This window comes from Neofelis nebulosa, chromosome 1, assembly GCF_028018385.1.
Source record: "Neofelis nebulosa isolate mNeoNeb1 chromosome 1, mNeoNeb1.pri, whole genome shotgun sequence".
NCBI lineage: Eukaryota > Metazoa > Chordata > Mammalia > Carnivora > Felidae > Neofelis > Neofelis nebulosa.
Window position 1 is genome coordinate 111,892,785 of NC_080782.1, and position 18,718 is coordinate 111,911,502.

Sequence of the window (18,718 nt, forward strand, 5' to 3'; positions counted from 1 at the left end):
GAAAATGTGCACGGTATTATCTTGATCTTTTTGTACTTACTTAGGGCTGATTTGTGTCCCAATATATGGTCTATTCTGGAGAATGTTCCATGTGCACTGGAGAAGAATGTATATTCTCCTTTAGGATGAAATGTTCTGAACATATCTGTTAAGTCCGTCTGGTCCAGTGTGTCATTCAAAGCCATTGTTTCCTTGTTGATGTTTTGATTAGATGATCTGCCCATTGCTGTGAGTGGGGTGTTTAAGTCTTCCACTATTAGGGTATTACTATCGATGAGTTTCTTTGTTTGTGATTAATTGATTTATATACTTGGGTGCTGCCACATATGGCGCATAAATGTTTATAATTGTCAGGTCTTCTTGGTGTATAGACCCCTTGATTATGATATAATGCCCTTCTGCATCTCTTAATACAGTCTTTATATTAAAGGCTAGATTGTCTGATATAAGTATGGCTACTCTGGCTTTCTTTTGTTGACCATTAGCATGGTAGACAGTTCTCCATCCCTTTATTTTCAATCTGAAGGTGTCTTTAGATCTAAAGTGGGCCTCTTGTAAACAGCATATAGATGGATCTTGTTTTCTCATCCATTCTGTTACCCTTTGTCTTTTGATTGGATCATTGAGCCCATTGACATTTAGAGTGAGTACTGAAAGATATGAATTTATTGGCATTATGATGCTTTTAGAGTTGGAGTTTCTGGTGGTGGTCTCTGGTCCCTTGTAATCTTTGTTTCTTTTGGTATGTGTGTATATATACACACACACACACACACACACACACACACACACACATATACTTTTTATCCTTTCTCCCCTCAGAGAGTTCCCCTTAAAATTTCTTGCAGGGCTGGTTTAGTGGTCACAAACTCCTTTAATATTTGTTTGTCTGGGAAATTTTTTTTATCTCTCCTATTTTGAATAACAGCCTTGCTGGATAAGGAATTCTTGGCTGCATATTTTTCTGATTCATCTCATTGAGTATATCCTGCCACTCCTTTCTGGCCTGCCAAGTTTCTGTGGATAGGTCTGCTGCAAACCTGATCTGTCTTACCTTGTAGGTTAGGGACTTTTTTTCCCTTGCTGCTTTCATGATTCTCTCCTTGCCTGAGTATTTTGTGAATTTGACTATGATATGCGTTGATGTTCGGTTTTTGTTGAATCTAATGGGGGTCCTCTGTGCTTCCTGGATTTTGATGTCTGTGTCTTTCCCCAGGTTGGTAAAGTTTTCCAGTATGATTTGCTCACATAACCCTTCTACTCCTATTTCTCTCTCTTCCTTTCTGGGACCCCTATAATTCTGATGTTGTTCCTTGTTAATGAGTCACTGATTTCTCTGATTCTTAAATCGTGCTCCTTTGCCTTAATCTCCCTCTTTTTTTCTGTTTCCTTATTCTCTATAAGTTTGTCCTCTATATTGCTGATCCTCTCTTCTGCCTCATTCCTCCTTGCCACCGTGGCATCCATCCATGATTGCAGTTCAGTTATAGCATTTTTAATTTCATTCTGAGTATTTTTTAATTCTTTTATCTCTGCAGAAAGGCATTCTAATCTATTTTTGACTCCAGCTAGTATTCTTTTTATCGTAATTCTAAATTCTGTTTCAGACATCTTGCTTGTATCTGTGTTGGCTAAATCCTTGGCTGTCATTTTTTCGTGCTTTTTCTTTTGGGGTGAATTCCTTCGTTTTGTCATTTTGAAGGGAGAAAAGGAATTAATGAAGTAGAAAAATTAAAATTAAAAAAATCTTAAAATTAAAAAATTACACACACAAAATCTAATAAATGATGCTAGATCCTAGGTATGTTTGGTCTGGGTGTGGAAAGTGGTTTGATAGATTAGAGCAAAAAACGAGGGAGGGAGGAAATCGTTTGGGAATTTGAAACAATGAATACACTGAGGTAGACTAAAATGAGATGATGGGAGTAAAATAGAATTGGAATAAATTTACACAAAAGTAAAGAATGTAGTAGGAAAAAATTAAAGAAAAATATTTTTAATAAAAATTAAAAATAAAAATGAACTTTTTTCTCTTTCTGTGTTCAAGAAAAATTAACCAAAAAGAGAAAAAAGAAAAAGAGATCGTTTGAAAATTTGAAAAAGTGAATACACTGTAGTACACTAAAATGTAAGTAAAAGAGAATTTGAAAAAATTTACATAAAAGCAAAAAACATAGTAAAAAATTAAATATTTTTAATAGAAATTGAAAGTAAAAATGAAGTTTTTCACTTTCTGCATTTAAGAAAAAGGAATGAAAAATAGAAAAAAGAAAAACAAGGAAATTGTTTGAAAATTTGAAAAGGGAAATACACTGAAGTAGACTAAAATAGAATGATGGAAGTAAGATAGAATTTGAAAAAAAAAAGTAAAAATAATTAAAAATAGTTTTAATAAAAATTGAAACTAAAAATGAATTTTTTCTCTTTCTGTATTCAAGAAAAAGAATGGTGTAAAAGAGAATTAAAAAAAAAAAAAGAAAATTGAATAGATGGACCTGCTAACAGATTGAAATAGGACTGAAATTACTTCGTTTTCCCCTGGATGTCAGATTATGTAGTGTTTTATAGTGCATAAACCAAGTAGGTGGTGCAACTTATGTTCTTGAAGAGGGAGGATGACCCAGTTAGGCGGGGCTCAGTGTAACAGCTCCATTCTCCACTATATGGTGCTGCTAGCCTACTGGGGTGGGTTGTTGCTGCACTCGTAGGTGCGTATGCGCATGCTCAGGAGTGGTGAAAATGGCATCGCCCAGCTACCCACTTGCTAGTATGGGATCTCGTTCTCTCTGATCAGCAATCGCGCACCTGTCCTCTGTCTTCAGCTTTTGTCCACTCCCCACTTCTTCACTGTCTGTGAAGAAACCCCACAGGTACAAACCCCAGGCAGTACCTCTCTCCCGAGTTTTGTCTCAGATGCAGCTGTTTTCCCCGGCCCCTTACTTCTGAAGGACTGCGGCTTTGACCTGTTCCGCCCCTCTGCGTGAGGGTCTCACCGAGCAATGGCCGAATGTCTGCTGAACCTAGGAATGCTTGCTGGACCCTGCTGCTGCTGATGTCCAAAGGTTGCGGCCAGGTGCCAGCCCACCCAAGAAAAAGTTCGAGAGACAGTTTAGCAGCAGCTTTTTAGGGATTTTGGAAAATCACAACACGCATTTGGCACCAGGCTTCACACTTAATGACCCTGTTCCAGCACCAGCGAATGTGGCCATTTTCTGGGGTCTGCTCGGACCAGGTGGCTTCAACAGTCTCTACCAAATGTCCTTCCAACAGTGGAACTACCTTTCCCCTTGTGGCCTGAGAACTTTCCGGACCCCACTCTGTTCCTGGGGATTCGCCCATCACACTAGACCACCACCAGGTATCAAGCTGCGAAGTTGCAGACTCTGGGCTCCCCTTGTTTACAGTCTTAATGGGATTTAAGCCCTCTCCTTTCTCCCTTTTTAGTTTAGTCCCTGTGGCTGTTTCCAATTTCCCACTTTCTCTCCAGCTGCTTTTGGGGAGGGGTGCTTTTTCTGTATTCTCCGGCCCCCCCCCCCCCCCCACAGTCTCTGTCCTCTCTCTACCTGCAAAGGCGGCTCCCTGCCCACTGCAGCTTCTCTCTCCTGGAGTATACCTCTCTGCGCCATGTACCTGCTGAATTCTGTGGTTCAATTTGTGCAGATTGTTGTGTTAATCCTCCCATCAGTTTTCTAGGTGTGTAGGATGGTTTAGTGTTGGTCTGTCTGTATTTCATGGACACGAGACACACAAAAATACTTGCATGCTGTTCTGCCATCTTGGCTCCTCCCCATTTAGTGTATTTTTAACTTCAGGAGTTCTTCATCTCAGATTGGTCCTTTTTATGTTTTTTTTTTTTAATCTCTTCGTTTAGTCTCATTGAGGTCCGTCACTCTTAAGTCCAGTGAATATCTGTGTGACCATTATTTTAAGTTGTCTGTCAGGCATATTACTTACCTCTGTTTCATTTAGCTCTCTTGCTCTGACTTTGTCCTGTTCTTTCATTTGAACCATACTTGGTCTCCTCGTTTTGTCTAACTCTCTGTGGTTATTTCTCTGTATCAGGGAAGTCAGATAGGTCTCCTGCTATTGAAAGGAGTAGCCTTACGAAGAAGAGATCCTATAGTTGCCAGCAGTGCAGTGTCCCCTGTTCACCAGATCCCGGCCCTTCACAGGTGTCTCCTGGATGTGTTGCATAATCCCTGCTGTTGTGGCTGAGTTGCTTTTGCCTTCAGTCCAGTCATCTGCGATGGCTCTCTTTGCCTGTTGTGGGCAGGGTTTGGTCCCCGTGTTAATGGGCCACGCTGAGCTTGAGTTGTCAGACCAGCCATTTGCCAGAGATATGCTAGCATGGAACTGCAGGGTACTTTTCTTGTGTTTGCCTTTGAGATGTTTTTGTTGGTGGGTGTGCCCTCAGTCAGACCTAAAGTCTGTCCTCACCTGCATTTGGATTGGTATGTGTGGTTATTTTCCTCTCTCCTGGGCAGGAGTCACTTTAGAGTGGTGCTGCTCCCTAGTGGGGGCTGCTGGCACACTGCCAGGCTTGTGACACTGCTTTGGATGGGTTCAGGCCAAAGGCATGTTGGAAGGGTTGTGTTTGCAGGAGAATACATGGGTGGGGCATAGAAAATTAGCAAGGTTTGCCAGATCTGCTGTGAGAGGGGACCTGGAAGGGAGGAGGCCTGCCTGGAGGGGGCATGTCTCCAGGAGAATGTCAGGGCAGGCTACACTGTTACCAAGTTAGGTAGTGAACGTTGATATTGCGCTGGTTCCCGCTGGTGTCTGTGTGTGTAAGCTGGGGTACAGGGGAGGGAAATAGTGCCTGACAGCTCCTTTGTTCCTGGAGAAGTCTCCCAAAGACCTCTGTGCCTCCAGTTCATGCTCTGAGACAGTAAACAATTATCCCCCCCCCCCCAACCCCCAGTATATCCCAGGTGTTTTTCAAACTGCTGCTTCTATTCTGTATTGCTATGAGATATTTGTTGTGCTGTCCTTTTAAGGCTGGGGACGCTGTTTTCTCTTACCCTTTGTCTCTCCCAGGCATTAAGCCCCCTGATTATAAGAACTTGGAAATTTTGGCCCCTCTGGTTTTCAAAGCTAAATATTATGGGAATTTGTGTTCTCAGTGTGGAGTCCCCAGTATGAGAGCCTGTTTTCCTCTCTTGTCTGATCTGGGGGCATCCCTCTCTCTGGTGGACCGTCCTGCAGTTCCATTTAGCTCCCTACCCTGTCTTCACCCTTCCTACCCTCTACCTTGTGGCCTCTTCTCTGCATTTAGCTGTGGAGAGTCTGTTTGGCCAGTGTTTGGGTTGTTTTCAGGGTGATTTACACTCATGTGGGTGTTTTTTAGTTGTAAGCCTGGGACGAGGTGAGCTTAGGGTGAAGTGTTCTGATTTTTAAAATTTTGTTAAATGAGTGTGTTTACTTTGTGAAAACCCACTGTCCTTTTTCCTGCATAAGTTGTATTTTAATAGAGTATGAAGAGCCACAACAACAGAAAAAGCCTGGGTAGGAGTCTAAAATCACTACCAGGCGGTAGTGAAATTGCTGACAAGGAGAGCCAGGACAAAAGATTGAATTATTGAATGTGGAGGATTTGGGAAATTAGGGGCAAGATGCTTGTGACAGGAGAGAAGGGATGTAGAGCAACTTCTTATGACAAAGTCTGTGTGGCTGCGGTGGGATTGAAGATACAATGTTGCATCAGCTGCATGGCTATATCTGGTTCTGTTTCTTAGGTCAAAAAGGCCATTCTCATAGTCCAACCCAGCGAGGAGGTGGTGGTTTAATTTCATGTAGATACGGAGGAGACTTTGACAGCTCATTTCCTGACCTTGTTTAATTTTTACCTGTTAACCAGGCACTAGAACTCTGTACAATAGGAACCTAAAGCCTGCATTAGCTTACTGAGTATAGCATATGCAGTGTAAACAAAGCTTTTGTTACAGCTTTGAATGTGGCTTTTCCTGGTCTGTGTCTCCTAGCAAGAGAAATGTAACAGGTATATAGATGATAATGTAAATGGATAAGTTCCCTACATGGCTTTTAAAGGATGGAGACAGGGGCACCTGACTGGCTTAGGTGGTTAAGGATCTGACTTTGGCTTCCACCCAGGTCTTGATCTCATGGTTTGTGAGTTGCAGTCCTGCATTGGGCTCTGCCCTCACTGCATGGAGCCTGTTTCAGATTGGGATTCTTGGTTTCCCTCTTTCTCTGCCCCTCCCCCACCAGCACTCTCTTAAAAAAAAAGGAGATGGAGACAATTGATTCTTCCTTATGGATTCACTGAAAAGTTTCCTTTCTCCTCTCTTTTTCGGAAAACTAGATTTGTGATCTTTGTGCCATTAATATCTATTCACTACCAAGTTATCTTGGTTAAATTAGAAAGGCCATTTGCCTCATGAATCAAAGGTTAGAAAAATGTTCTTAAATATATTAATCTCTAAGATTGCTTTCTAAATAGCATGGCTGAGTTATTATTAGTGAGGATGGTAGAAAACTCAGGTCAAGGTTGCATTTTTTTCCCTCCCATTTCTTCCTTCTCTTCTGGGTTGATTTGTGTTCCATCTTGCCCTGTATATTGCTTATCTGTGAAGCTTCATGAATTTCTAAATAATTTTTATTTCTAATGTGTTTTTTTTAAGTTCCAGAGATTATGTTGAATGTAGTCTGACCTATAATTATGACACCTCTAATGGATTATAAGTAATCCATTAAATAGCACATAGCTAAAGGGATCTTATAATTGGTCATGCAAATTGGGACCTTTGCGAATAAAAAGGGGTGTTACTAATTATGCCAGGCAGGAGGTCATAGCACTGCTGTTTTGGGCTAACTGGGATGTGTGGTGGTTCTTCCCAGAGTCCTTCTGTCAGGAATAAACCTTGTGAAGGCTCTCTTCTATCAGCAATGCTGCTTACCTGGCTTGTCCACTCTGGGCTGAATGATTCACAGGCATTACTTAGCTCGGTTCTCTCTCTACTGGTGAGAAACATAAGGCCTGATTACAAAAAATAGCTACATGGCAGGTTTTGGATATTACTTTCCAATTCCTCCCCTTGGAGTCCTGGTCAAAACCCATAACTGAGTACCACTGACAGAAGAGCCTGTGTTCATATCTGGCCTAATTTTTCTTGTTTTCTTTTCCTAAATTTCATCTCTCAGAATCTAATGACTATTAGCAGACAAACCTCGGTCTTGGTAAAGGTAGGATATTTTTTTCTTAATGACGAGGGTACGAATCCCTATAGCATGCCTTGTGTTTGCTACGCATCACTTAACACTGGGCCCAGATGCCTGTGGTGGGTCCTAATGCAAATCCTACCTCCTTCCAGCTTGATGTTTGGGTCAGATGACTCACTTCTTCATCTGTGTCCTCTGTTCTCCTAGGAGAGAGTTACTAGGAATCCAAGGGCTCATTCACCCTCCATCCTCTTGTGGGTTCTTGAACAATGGAGAAATAAAGACAGAAGTCAAATGAGGGTCATTATTTCTTCTTTAATACTGGCATATCTTCACTATGGTTCTGGGCCCACTGGACTTCCCACCATTTCCCCTAGGTAGTGAACTGAGTTCTGCAGTTAAAAACAAAGCCACTGGGCCTGCCCTTTTGGCTTTAAACTAGTAGGATAGAAGAATATCTGTGATTTCCAGTTGGTAGTTCAGGGAAGAAAGGCAAGTGAAAAGGAAAGGAAGAGTATAGCCAGAAGGAGAAAGATGAAGGCATGGCAAAAGGAAGGAGAGAGGAAGAAAAGGAGAGGATGAGGAAGAGAGTGGGATCAAGCAGTCAAAATATAGAGATAGGGAGCATGAGAGAATGGAATGGAGGCAGAAGGGAGAGAGGAGACTCAGTAATCACATAATTCTCTACCCATGATGGAAAATGAATGAATGATAGAGGTACTTCCTCCCAAATACCAACAAGTATTGGCAGTAATGCCTATTTTCTGCGTTAATGGGACGTATGGGGAGAAGGAGAAAGGGGCCTCTATGTTTTTCCCCCTCCACCGCCTCAGCCTAGGTCTCCATATGAAACTCCATTGTGTGTACCCTGAGACTACAGCTGGCTACAGAAGGTATTATCCATGCATACATTTGCAGCATCCTCGGGGCTACAGTGAAACCTTGGCCAATTGCAATGCCTTTCCAACATTGTCACTGAGGAATGTGAAGCCACATCTTTGTCACCTGTAAACTGCAAAACATTGGCTCTCGGTCTGCAGGAGATGGGTATAACACTTTTTATTTTAGATAAAGAAAACCTCCTTGTTGTTACTAGGTTATGAAAAGGGAAGGTTGTGTGAGCATGATGGAGAACAATTCTTTGACATATTTGCAAATACAGTACTTTATTCTGAGATAAAACCAGGGAATGGTAGAGGATCAAGGATATTTCAAAGAAGCAAAATAAAGTTCTTTCTCTATAATGTTCTTTCATTCCTACCTTCTATGGATTCAGAAAAAGAACTCTCAGAAATGACATACATAATTCAAAAGTGCTTTCTCTGCAGAAGGCAAGACTTGTTTCCCCCTCCTTCTAGGGCATGGCAGGGCAGGGCAGCTATTTTAGTCCAAGTGCAAGCACGAGGTCATGTTGAGGCTGAAGGCTTACCCTAGTGATTCCTCCAGAAGAGTCAAAGAGGCATTTGATGTGTACTTGCATGTGGCTAGGAATAACACAATTTCATTAAGTGCTTTTCCTTTAGATTCAAGCAGTAATGACAAGCATACTGTGTCAGGACACCAGGCCTCCCATAGGAAGCCCAGAGTAACCAGGTCTCAGCAGGGAGGAGAAACACTGATATGAACAATGACAGGAGAAATTGTAGGTCTGAAACAACTTGTTGAAGTTCATATTCCATTAAGGAGTAAGAAAGATGACCTAGACTGGGCTATTTAAGATGAAAAAAATGTATTTTCAAAGTTTCCATTTGGTATGGAATTCTTACTGACACAAAATTTTTTCTTGTTAATTACTTTTATCCCCCAACACATAAGGAATTTGTTTTTCAAAAGAGACTGTGTATCTACCCATGGGCGAGAACTCTTTATTAGGACAGAACGATCTCCCAGATTAGGTAGATTGCTTGGGCTTGGATTTAATTTTCACCTCTCTTGGTCTGGTGTGGCGCTAATTTATTTCCTTTCATCAGAGGTTCTAGAATCTGTTTTTGTCTGAGGGAGTAAAAACCCAGTGCAGCAATAAAAACACCCACATCTTCATGGCCTTTTAATCTCTTGACTTATCAGGTCCCTGTTCGAATTTCACAGGCCTCTTGATTTCCTTTGTGTTTGGTTTAAAGTTGGCTTCTAGGCTGTAGCTATTTGTGCAGATTATTCTCTCTATAAGTGGACTGGGCTGCAGGGGGTGAGTGACAGTGGAAAGTCAGTCATACTCTGCTCCCCAAGCCATGCCCTGTGATGTGGGTCTGCGTCAACCCATAGGAAGGGCCACTTTTTTCTCTTTCCCACAGAGGTGCCATATGGACTAACATGTGGCCTGGATTGTTCCTGAGGTGGCGCATTTCAGTAAAGACCAGCCACAAATGGTAGGACCTAGAGTTCTTATAGTGGCCAGATTCTTAGGTGGTCACAGTTACATGAATTGATTACTCAGTTTGGTTAATCCTGAGGAGTTCAAAGTTCTAATTGCAGGGTAGACTTGGAACCACAGTATGTTTGGTACAAAAGAGTGCTTGCTCTAAAACCTCACTCTTGAGGGAATCTCAGTAATTTGGGGGTTAATTGAAGACCATACATCCACCTGTCTCTGGGTATCTGTATGATCTTCTTCTTACCAAACACGGCTTTCGTTCGTCACGCAGGTGTTGTAAGCGAGTAATACACGGAGGGATTACAAAACAGTGGGGCATGGTGAAGACTTGGTAAATCCAGGATTTCTCCATCTATACATAGGGGGTGGCCACTACTCACTCTGAGGGGATTGCAAAAAAGCAAACATGTAGTTGGAGGGGCTTCAGATCTTTTCAACTTTGCAGGAGGAACTGGAAATCAAGACATGAAATACACTGAATTTTAAATATTCACAGCCCTTTCAAATATTTAAAAATGTTATGCTAACATTGTGAGACTTTGTCCCCTTGTTGCTGCTGGCCTAAATTGTGAAAATGGGTTGGTTCCATTAGGTATTGGGTGTCAGTTTGTGACCTCTGCCTCTAAGAGATATATGGATGCCCTTAGAAGTTTGTCCTGTATTACTTTATAGTTGAATGGGAAGCTTCTCTGCTTTTACCGAGTTTTAAAGTAATGGTATCACGTATTCATCCCTCTATCTTAGGCTGGTTACATTACTTGAACTTGGCAGAGTAAAGATTGTTGTTGGTCATTTAAAGAAATTACTATTAGCCCAATTGCTTCCTAATTATCTGAAGCAAATGTCTCAATACTTTTCAGTGGCGTCCTCCACAGTTTATAAAGGAATTTAGGCCTGGGTGACTCATCTGACTCTTGATTTCAGCTCAGGTCATGATCTCATGGTTCCTGATTTTGAATCCTGTGTCAGGTTCTACACTGACAGCATGGAGCCTGCCTGGGATTCTCTTTCTCCCTTTTTCTCTGTGTCCCCTCTGCTCCCATGCACATGTGCTCTCTCTCTTCTCTCTATCAAAAATAAATAAATACACATTAAAAAAAAATAAAGGGATGTAGGTTTGACACTGAGGAGAGAAGGACCAGAAGGAAATACTTAGTTTTCTTGAGAATGGGGCCATTCTGTGTGTATTGGCTTCAGGAGTGGGGATTTTATAAAGCGAACCATTTTAATATATGTTTCTAAGAAGAAATGTATGTTTTTGACAGAAATGCCACCTGTCTTAATGTCTGAGCACCCAGTGGCACTCTGCCAAGTTGAAAGCACATTTATGCAAATTTTAATCAAGCTGGCATCTCACAGAACTGGCATGTACATGGTTCATAAATTTTATCTTTTTGCCTGAGGGAAATAAAGACATTTGACTGATACCATGGCAGAAAACCTTTTAGGGTTTTATGAAAGACTACTAAAATCTGAATGAAAACGTTAAAAATTCAGTATTTCACATGATTTAATGTTTTATATTTTGAACATATGTTAGTACAAATAATTTAGTATTATACAATACAGTTGAATATTTTTCCACTGCCTCCCTAAGGAACTTGTGTACAGGCCCATGTAATGCTAGACCAGTGATGATAAAGCACAGAGTGTTCCCAGCTTCACTTTTACTCTCCTGCCCATCTTGCACACAGCAGCTGGCATGTATCTTCTGATAGATCCTGGCTTGGGTACTGTGTCATGCTGGCAGAGTAAGAAATCAGGAGCTAGCTCAATGGGACACCCCAGTTTGTGTGTCCTTTCTCACAGGGGAGGTGCATATTCCTCTGGGCCTGTTGGACACTGGCTAGCGTGAGCCTGGGAGCCCTAACGGTAAATGGGAAATCAAGAATTGCCTGATCCAGATTTGGCAAAGATCTCTGTGTTTTCCCTGTAGAACTGGTAGAAAGAGCATTCAGTTTTGAAAGTTGAAAGGTTTGGCAAATTTTGTCCGGACGAGGCTGTTACTTTGCAAATCTCTGACTTAACGTCACATTTCTATATAACATCTTCCAGTAGCTTCTCTTTAGATTGGGAATAAAGTCCACTGTCTTTCCTTGAACTACACAGTTCATCTTGGGCTAGCCTCTGCCTGATTCTTCCATCTCGTCCCCTGCTCCCCAGATCTTATTTCCCTCCTTTACATAGGCAAAGCTCTTTCTCACTTCTGGCTTCTTGTTGAACCTGCCCGTCCCTCTTTGGAGAAGACTCTTTGCTCATTTCTTTGGCTTCTTTTCGTTTTGGGCTTTGACTCACATTTGACCTCTCCTCAGAGACGTTTCCTTTGGTGACTCCATCTCCAATACCCTACTGTGCCATCGCTCTGTTGAATTTTCTTTGTAGCACTTATGTGAACTAATCTTACTTATTATTTGCTTCTCCATTAAAATGTAAGCCTTAGGAGGGTAAGACTTTATTATACCTCAGTGTTCTATTTTCAGATTCCAGGACAGTACCTGGCATGATGTCATTGCTCAGAAGTACTCATGGGATCAGTTGTAATCTGCACACTGTCCCCCCCCCCCCCCCCGACCAAAGTGGCTTGACTTGCAATCTGTTTTATTTTTGATGGGATTATAATTTTATTATTTGGCAGGATAGGGGAGAACAGGGTTACAGGGTGGTGAAGAAATGGGAAAATAAGGGAATGGGGAAATTAGCTACATGATTTGAGCAGTGATCACAGCATTGCCTTAAAACCAACAAACAAAAACAACAAAAAAAAAAAGCAAATATATAACACTTAAAAGCCAGACTCGAATATAACTTTACAGTGGATGTGGTGGTGTAAGTCATGTACACCCAAAGCTTTATCAGCATAATTCTAACAAGAGTGGGAAGGCTGATGACGTTTTTACTGAGCATGAAATAAACAAAAGGGGCTTCAAGTTTGCTTTGAGCCAATTCACATGGCTGATAAACGCTGTTCTGATAGATGAAGGGGAAAACATGTTCGAGATGCTAAGCAACCAGCCATAGAGCCCATAGCTAGATTTTTTAAAAGGATCTTCTTCCACCAGCCTGAAACTCTGTGATGATCCATGTATTTGTTTATGAATGGCTCATCAGGGACCAAGGGCAAAAGAATCAATCTTTTAAACATCAAACAGAAGGAAAATTATATTTCTTATCTGTACCCTAAGACATGTTGGACAGGAGATGTTCCATGAAGCTGATGAAATTTTAACTAATGTGGTAAATAATCCATTGAGATTTAACCCTCACTGATCATCATCTTCATTGTTACCATGTAGCAGAAAATGTTCCTCTTGACAGAAAAACATGAAATAAGAAAGTACAGCTAGAAATGTTCATGTTCCCAAACAGTGACTCATAAGATCCTCTAGTTCTCTCTCCAAGACCTGAATCAAAAGACAGAAAAAGGGGTTTCTGTGGTCGAGAGACTTTTATCAACACTAGTCCACAGGAGCAGACCAAATATGGGGAAGGGCAGGGCTCATGATGACATTTTGGTCTATTTCTCATCTCATCTCTTGAACAATACTAAATGTGATCTTATCTAGGAAATATATTGTATTTCTGTGGGGGCATAAATTGCCTTCCTGTCCTCTATTCATAGCACTGATTACAGTCTTCGTAGAGAGCTGAATTTTGAATTCATGTGGGATTAATTAACGTAGCAGAGTAAGGGTAGTAAATGGGGGCAAAGGGGTCAGAAGACAGCCTAGGATAGAGGTGAGCGAAATCAGTAACCAGCATTTGGGTTGTGACATTGACCTAACTCGCTGTTACTTGGTAGAATCTTGGGGATCTTGGACCTTTATTCACTTCATCAGTTGGGATGGGCTAAGGTGTGCTGCTGTAGTAGTGACCGTGGATTAAACAACAAAGATTTATTTCTTGTTCATGCCGTGTTTCCACTGTAGGTCAGCTGGGTGCTCTGCTCACCATTGTCACTCAGGGTCCTAGGCTAATGGAGCAGCCAACATCTCAAAGGTTGCCAACCACCATGCTTGAGGGGAAAGTGCCCTATAAAGGGTCTTGCCCTAATTGTTCTTGTTCGGAAATCACACAAGGCGCTTCAAATCAGAAACTCATTGAATAGTACTCATTGTGTCTGGCTCTACCCAACCACAAGGGGCACAGAAATTGTAATCATCAACATAACTAACGACATTCACTTAGTATCGTTGTGTGCTTGTTTTTGGCACAGATTGATTTATTAGTGTAGAGAGAATAGGCTGATTTTCAGAGAATGTTGTCTTTCATTTTGGACAGCTTTGCTGAATTATCACTGTGTCATCACTCATTAGCTACCCACAGAAATGCATACATTTCAATGTAGGCCAACATGGTTCTTGTGAGGCTTACCCACTTTGTAGGATATTGGTGAGCCTTCAAGATGATGTTTTCAAATTGGCGAGTACTGGTTGTAGTGATGTTGATTATGATATAGCAAGTTGACATGGGTTTTATAGTTTGCTTCCCAATGTAATTTTTGTTCAGCTGGTAATTCGACTAAGCAGTGCTCACTAAACCATCAGTCATGAAGTCACAACTGTCTCTAGAAGCTCTCCATTCATTTGCCAGTGGTGGCTTGCTAACTTGGAACACATAAGTAGGGTTCAGTCCTGAGAATAACAAAAGCACAGACTTAACTACTATCCAGTAGCTTCTGGAAGAAGACTTACTGACTCAGCACTGTCTCTATAAGGTGACTAGTGTAGAGCCAAATACAGTGTTAAATGTGGATGAAGGCACTTAAATTTAAGCTTAATTAGGCATAAACCCTTAAATCCTGTCTTCTGGTCTCTGGTGCCTTGGTCATTGAGGTTGGTCCCTTAGCTGTTATCTACCCCAACTGCATGGATTCCCTTATGCTGACCTCAATTCCCCATAGGTTTTTCCCTCAGTAAATAGCAACTGTGTACTTGGTGACCAGTTTGTTTTTGCCCTTATATATTAAAAGACAGATCTTTCTGCATGAGGATTGTGGGTTCCTTCCTATAAGGTTGTGTACCCCCCCTTAGTTATTTCCAAAAAACCCTGCCATTCAGTTCAACATAAAAAATTTTTCTATTTTCCTCAGATTAACACTGTCAAATAAGGCTAACTGGGTGAGGTTTCCTTCTGCACAGGTTAGACTTTTGGCCAGCGTTGGACTGGTTTGTCTGAGGAAGAAAGGAATATGAGTGTGCTTTTCCTACGTGGCTTCAAAAAGCCAAGTCTGCTTTGCCTGCTTTTTATGTAAACAGTTGCACCTGCTTCTTTGATTCTGTTCGCACCCCTGCTCCCAGGTCACAGATAGAAACTACTGATAAAGAGACCTTGCCCCCTAGCAACAAACCATATCCACTTTTGCCCCTATGGGAACATTCCATTCACCTGCATGGCCTCAAATTAATAAAGGCATTTACGAAAGTCATGAGGGTGAATATAAGGAAGGCACATTTCTTGTTAGGTAAGCAAATGATGTGACTGGAAACATGGGGGAGAGGATGTGTGTATTTGTATGTATGTGTGCATGTAAGTGGATGGATTAGATAAGGGTGATTGTTTACCAAATGATTCTATAGTGTAATGTGTAGATAATGAGCATAGCTTTGGAAAATGTAATCTGGCTTTCTATAAAGGCCAGAAGATATATTATTAGATGTGTTTTGCTGAAAGGATTGTCCTTGCAAAAGGTTTTGAGGTAATATTTTAAGAAATCTTTTTAAGGAACAGGCAATTCTCTCTTTTCTTACCCTTTCTCAGAATGGAAAAGAAATAGGAAGTAGCATCCCTGTATTTGTTTTATCCGAATCTTTGTAGGGGAAAAATCAGCTACTATTTCTTTATACCGCCTACTTTTTGAAGCTCATTTAAAAAATACCTTATGTCTATAACAGTATTCTGTTTAGGCTATGTTCTCCAAAATCTTAGTATGAAACAGTATTTTTTCTTACATATATTTTGTAACTCAGATGTCTGTAAATGGAAGACCACATATGTCTTTATTTTAACACTTAGAATGGAAGCCACCTCAAGACAGAAGTTCTATCTTCACTAGCGTAATCCCCATATAGTACATGCCCAGTTGATGTCTTTTGTTTGTTAGAATGACTGAAAGCAGACCCAGGACACCCCATAGGAGGAGAATAAAAGCTCCTTCCTTCCTTCCTTCCTTCCTTCCTTCCTTCCTTCCTTCCTTCCTTCCTTCCTTCCTTCCTTCCTTCCTTCCGTTTATTTATTTTTCAGAGAGAGAATGAGTGGGGGAGGGGCAGTGAGAAAGGGGGACAGAGGATCCAAAGCAAGCTCTGTGCTGAGAGCACAGAGCCTGATGTGGAGTGCGAACTCACGAACAGTGAGATCATGACCTGAGCTGAAGTCAGATGCTTAACCTACTGAGCCACCTAGGTGCCCCTAAAAACCTATTTCTGTGTGCTTTTCTGCCCTGGGGAGATTGCCTGAATTTCACATATGATTCCATCACACATATTTTATTTTTTGGCGATTTGATTTTATTTGTTTCTTGTATAATAAAGTAAGGATAAAAATTGACATGGTTCTTTCTTGTGATATCCCCAAGCTAATCTTCAATGAAACTTTATATTAAATAATGTGCAAAATCAGCTCCACGTTTAGTTGCCAAAAGGTTTTGGCCTTTTTCATGGGTAAATTAGCTGGCTGGTCTGGAAGGCTCAGGTCCTGGAATGGCAGGTCTGTGATACCATGGTGATGTGGGTTGGAGGAAATGGATGGTAATCATGTAAAGTGTCTGTTCACTGCCTCATGCCAGTGGTAATGCTTGGTACCACTCAGGGAATACTCTATCAGAATAAGATATTTTCTTGGCTCAACATAATATACCATAATGTGTCTGATATACTCAGCCAAAACATGATCATTTATCAGTGCTTCTGCCAGCTACCGGGGCTGGCTGAGAGAACCAGAGGCGAAATGCAGTGATCAAAAAGACAACTAGAGAAGCAAAAGGCAAAAGGACAAGGGAATACACCAGCCAGGAATCCAGGTTTTGCTTGATTGTCTCCTTACCTGGGATCAGCAGTGTGGGAGTCTCTTCTACCTCTGAGAAGAAGTAATGCATCTTCTCTGTGGGCAGAGGGCCATTCATTCCTGAATTCTCCCACTTGTGATCATATGTCCCTGGGAAGCAGACAAGGGACCACCACGAACTGGCAGCATGGTAAAAAGTGCAGTCTCTGTTGGCAGACTGCCTGGGTTCACATCCTTGTTCCATTTGCCAACCAGGAAATTACTCAGTCCTCAGTGCCCCAGTTTTTTTGATCTGTAAAATGGAGAGAGTAATAAAAATAGGATTTCACAGAGTAACTGTGAAAATTAAAAGAATTAATACATATTTATTGCTTAGCACACTGCTGTTAATAATGGCAGGGTTGTGAAGACTGCATATACACGGTCAAGGGAGATATGGAATGTGTGTGACTGGCTACTTAGGTTCAGTGCTGAAGATGTCTCAGGATCATAAGCTGAAGAAAAATAAACGGTTGTTCTTAGTTATGTTGTTACTGTTAAATAGAATATCACTATTGATGTTACTACCACCGATGTTGCAAAAAATATTTCCATGTATGCCATTAATCCTGCTTCCTATGTGAGGTGAAAAATATTATCCACAGCTCTCAGTTCTTGGTCTTTGAGTTTTTTCCAAATGTTTTCGATTTCATCAAAACATTTTTTCAAGTGTTTTTGATCTCATCTCAACTCTCCTGAGAGGTAGCAATAGTCGAAATATAGGACCGTGGTAAAAATTTCAAGTGAAAAGGCACATAAAATTTTATTTTTTGACATGTAATTGCTTTGTCCAAAAAAGTAAGACTCCAGGTTTACTCCAAGGATGATAACATTTTTTAATGAATTAAAATTGCAGCTAATAGAGTTGAATATAAAGATTAGCATATACGGTAAATAAGGCATGGCATGGGTTATTCATTATAGGTGTTGAAAGAGTAATGGTTAATTGTTTGGGTTTTTTTTGTTGTTGTTGTTGTTGTTGTTGTTTTTACAAAGACAACTCAAGCCAGGTAGTTCAAAAATGAATTCACCGCACGGCTTGATTCTGCATTTGTAAGTGTAATGGAGTTAAAACCTTATTTGGTAGCAAAAACATATGGGAAAAGTCTGCTGCTGTAAACTGTGGTTCTGTGAGGCAGGGGCACGAGGAAAGTAAATTCTTGGGACCCATTTACCAATGGGACACCACACCTCTCTTTGATTTCAGTTATTCAACTCTTTTTTTGTATTGGTGAAGCACAGCTATCTCTGGTACCCTGTGCTTGCCCTCTCTGCCCATTTTCCCCTGGAACTGAAACTCTTTCCTCTAACTCTGCTTGGTGTGTGTGTGTGTGGTGTGTGTGTCTTAAATCGAACTCATCTTTTTTTTTTTCTTTGCTGACCTGTAACAACCTGACTGGTGAATTTCTGATATTGGCACTTGTAGCGGTGTTGATGGGCATGAATGTCCAGTTTCATAGCTTTGTGCCAGATGAAGAGCAGTGACATAGAGCTTGCAGAGGTGCTGCTAGCATGACTGGACGTCACACACCAGCTTGCCAGTTGCATTGTTTCTGGTCTTTCTAAGCCCTGGAGTCCCTGGTGATGTACACATGGATTAATCAGACAAGTCTAGTGAATACTATATCAAATAAATTTAGTGTGATGTACCAACAGTATCAATCAATACCATTTATTCAGTCACTCATAATTATTCACTCACTTGTTCAATAATATCCCTATAGTTAAGTGATAAGAGATGAAAGTGGGAAAAAAGAAGAGGAAAAACTAGAGAATTTCTCAAAGGGAAGGTACAAGTTAAAAGCCATGGAAAGTGGCTTCGAGAGGATACTTTTGGCTCATTGGTAGATAATGGGGTATCCAGAGTAAAAGAAAATGTTCAGGAAACTTATTGTTCATACATGAATATGTAGATAGTAATATCACTCTTTGAATTCTCAAATTTATATAAAAATAAGTACTGTAGGGGTATCTGGGTGGCTCAGTCATTTAAGCCTCTGACTTCAACTCAGGTCATGATCTTGCTGAGCCCCATGTCAGGCTCTGTGCTGACACCTCGGAGTGTGGAGCCTGCTTTGGATTCTGTGTCTCCCTCTCTCTCTCTGCCCCTCCCCTACTCATGCTCAGTCT

The 18,718-nt window shown here is 41.1% G+C and overlaps 1 long non-coding RNA gene across 4 annotated transcripts in view; it reads left to right on the plus strand.

Moving 5' to 3' along the window:
* LOC131491155 (uncharacterized) overlaps positions 1 to 18,718 on the plus strand; it is a 488,422-nt gene that overhangs the window by 150,930 nt on the left and 318,774 nt on the right. The window lies entirely within an intron of this gene.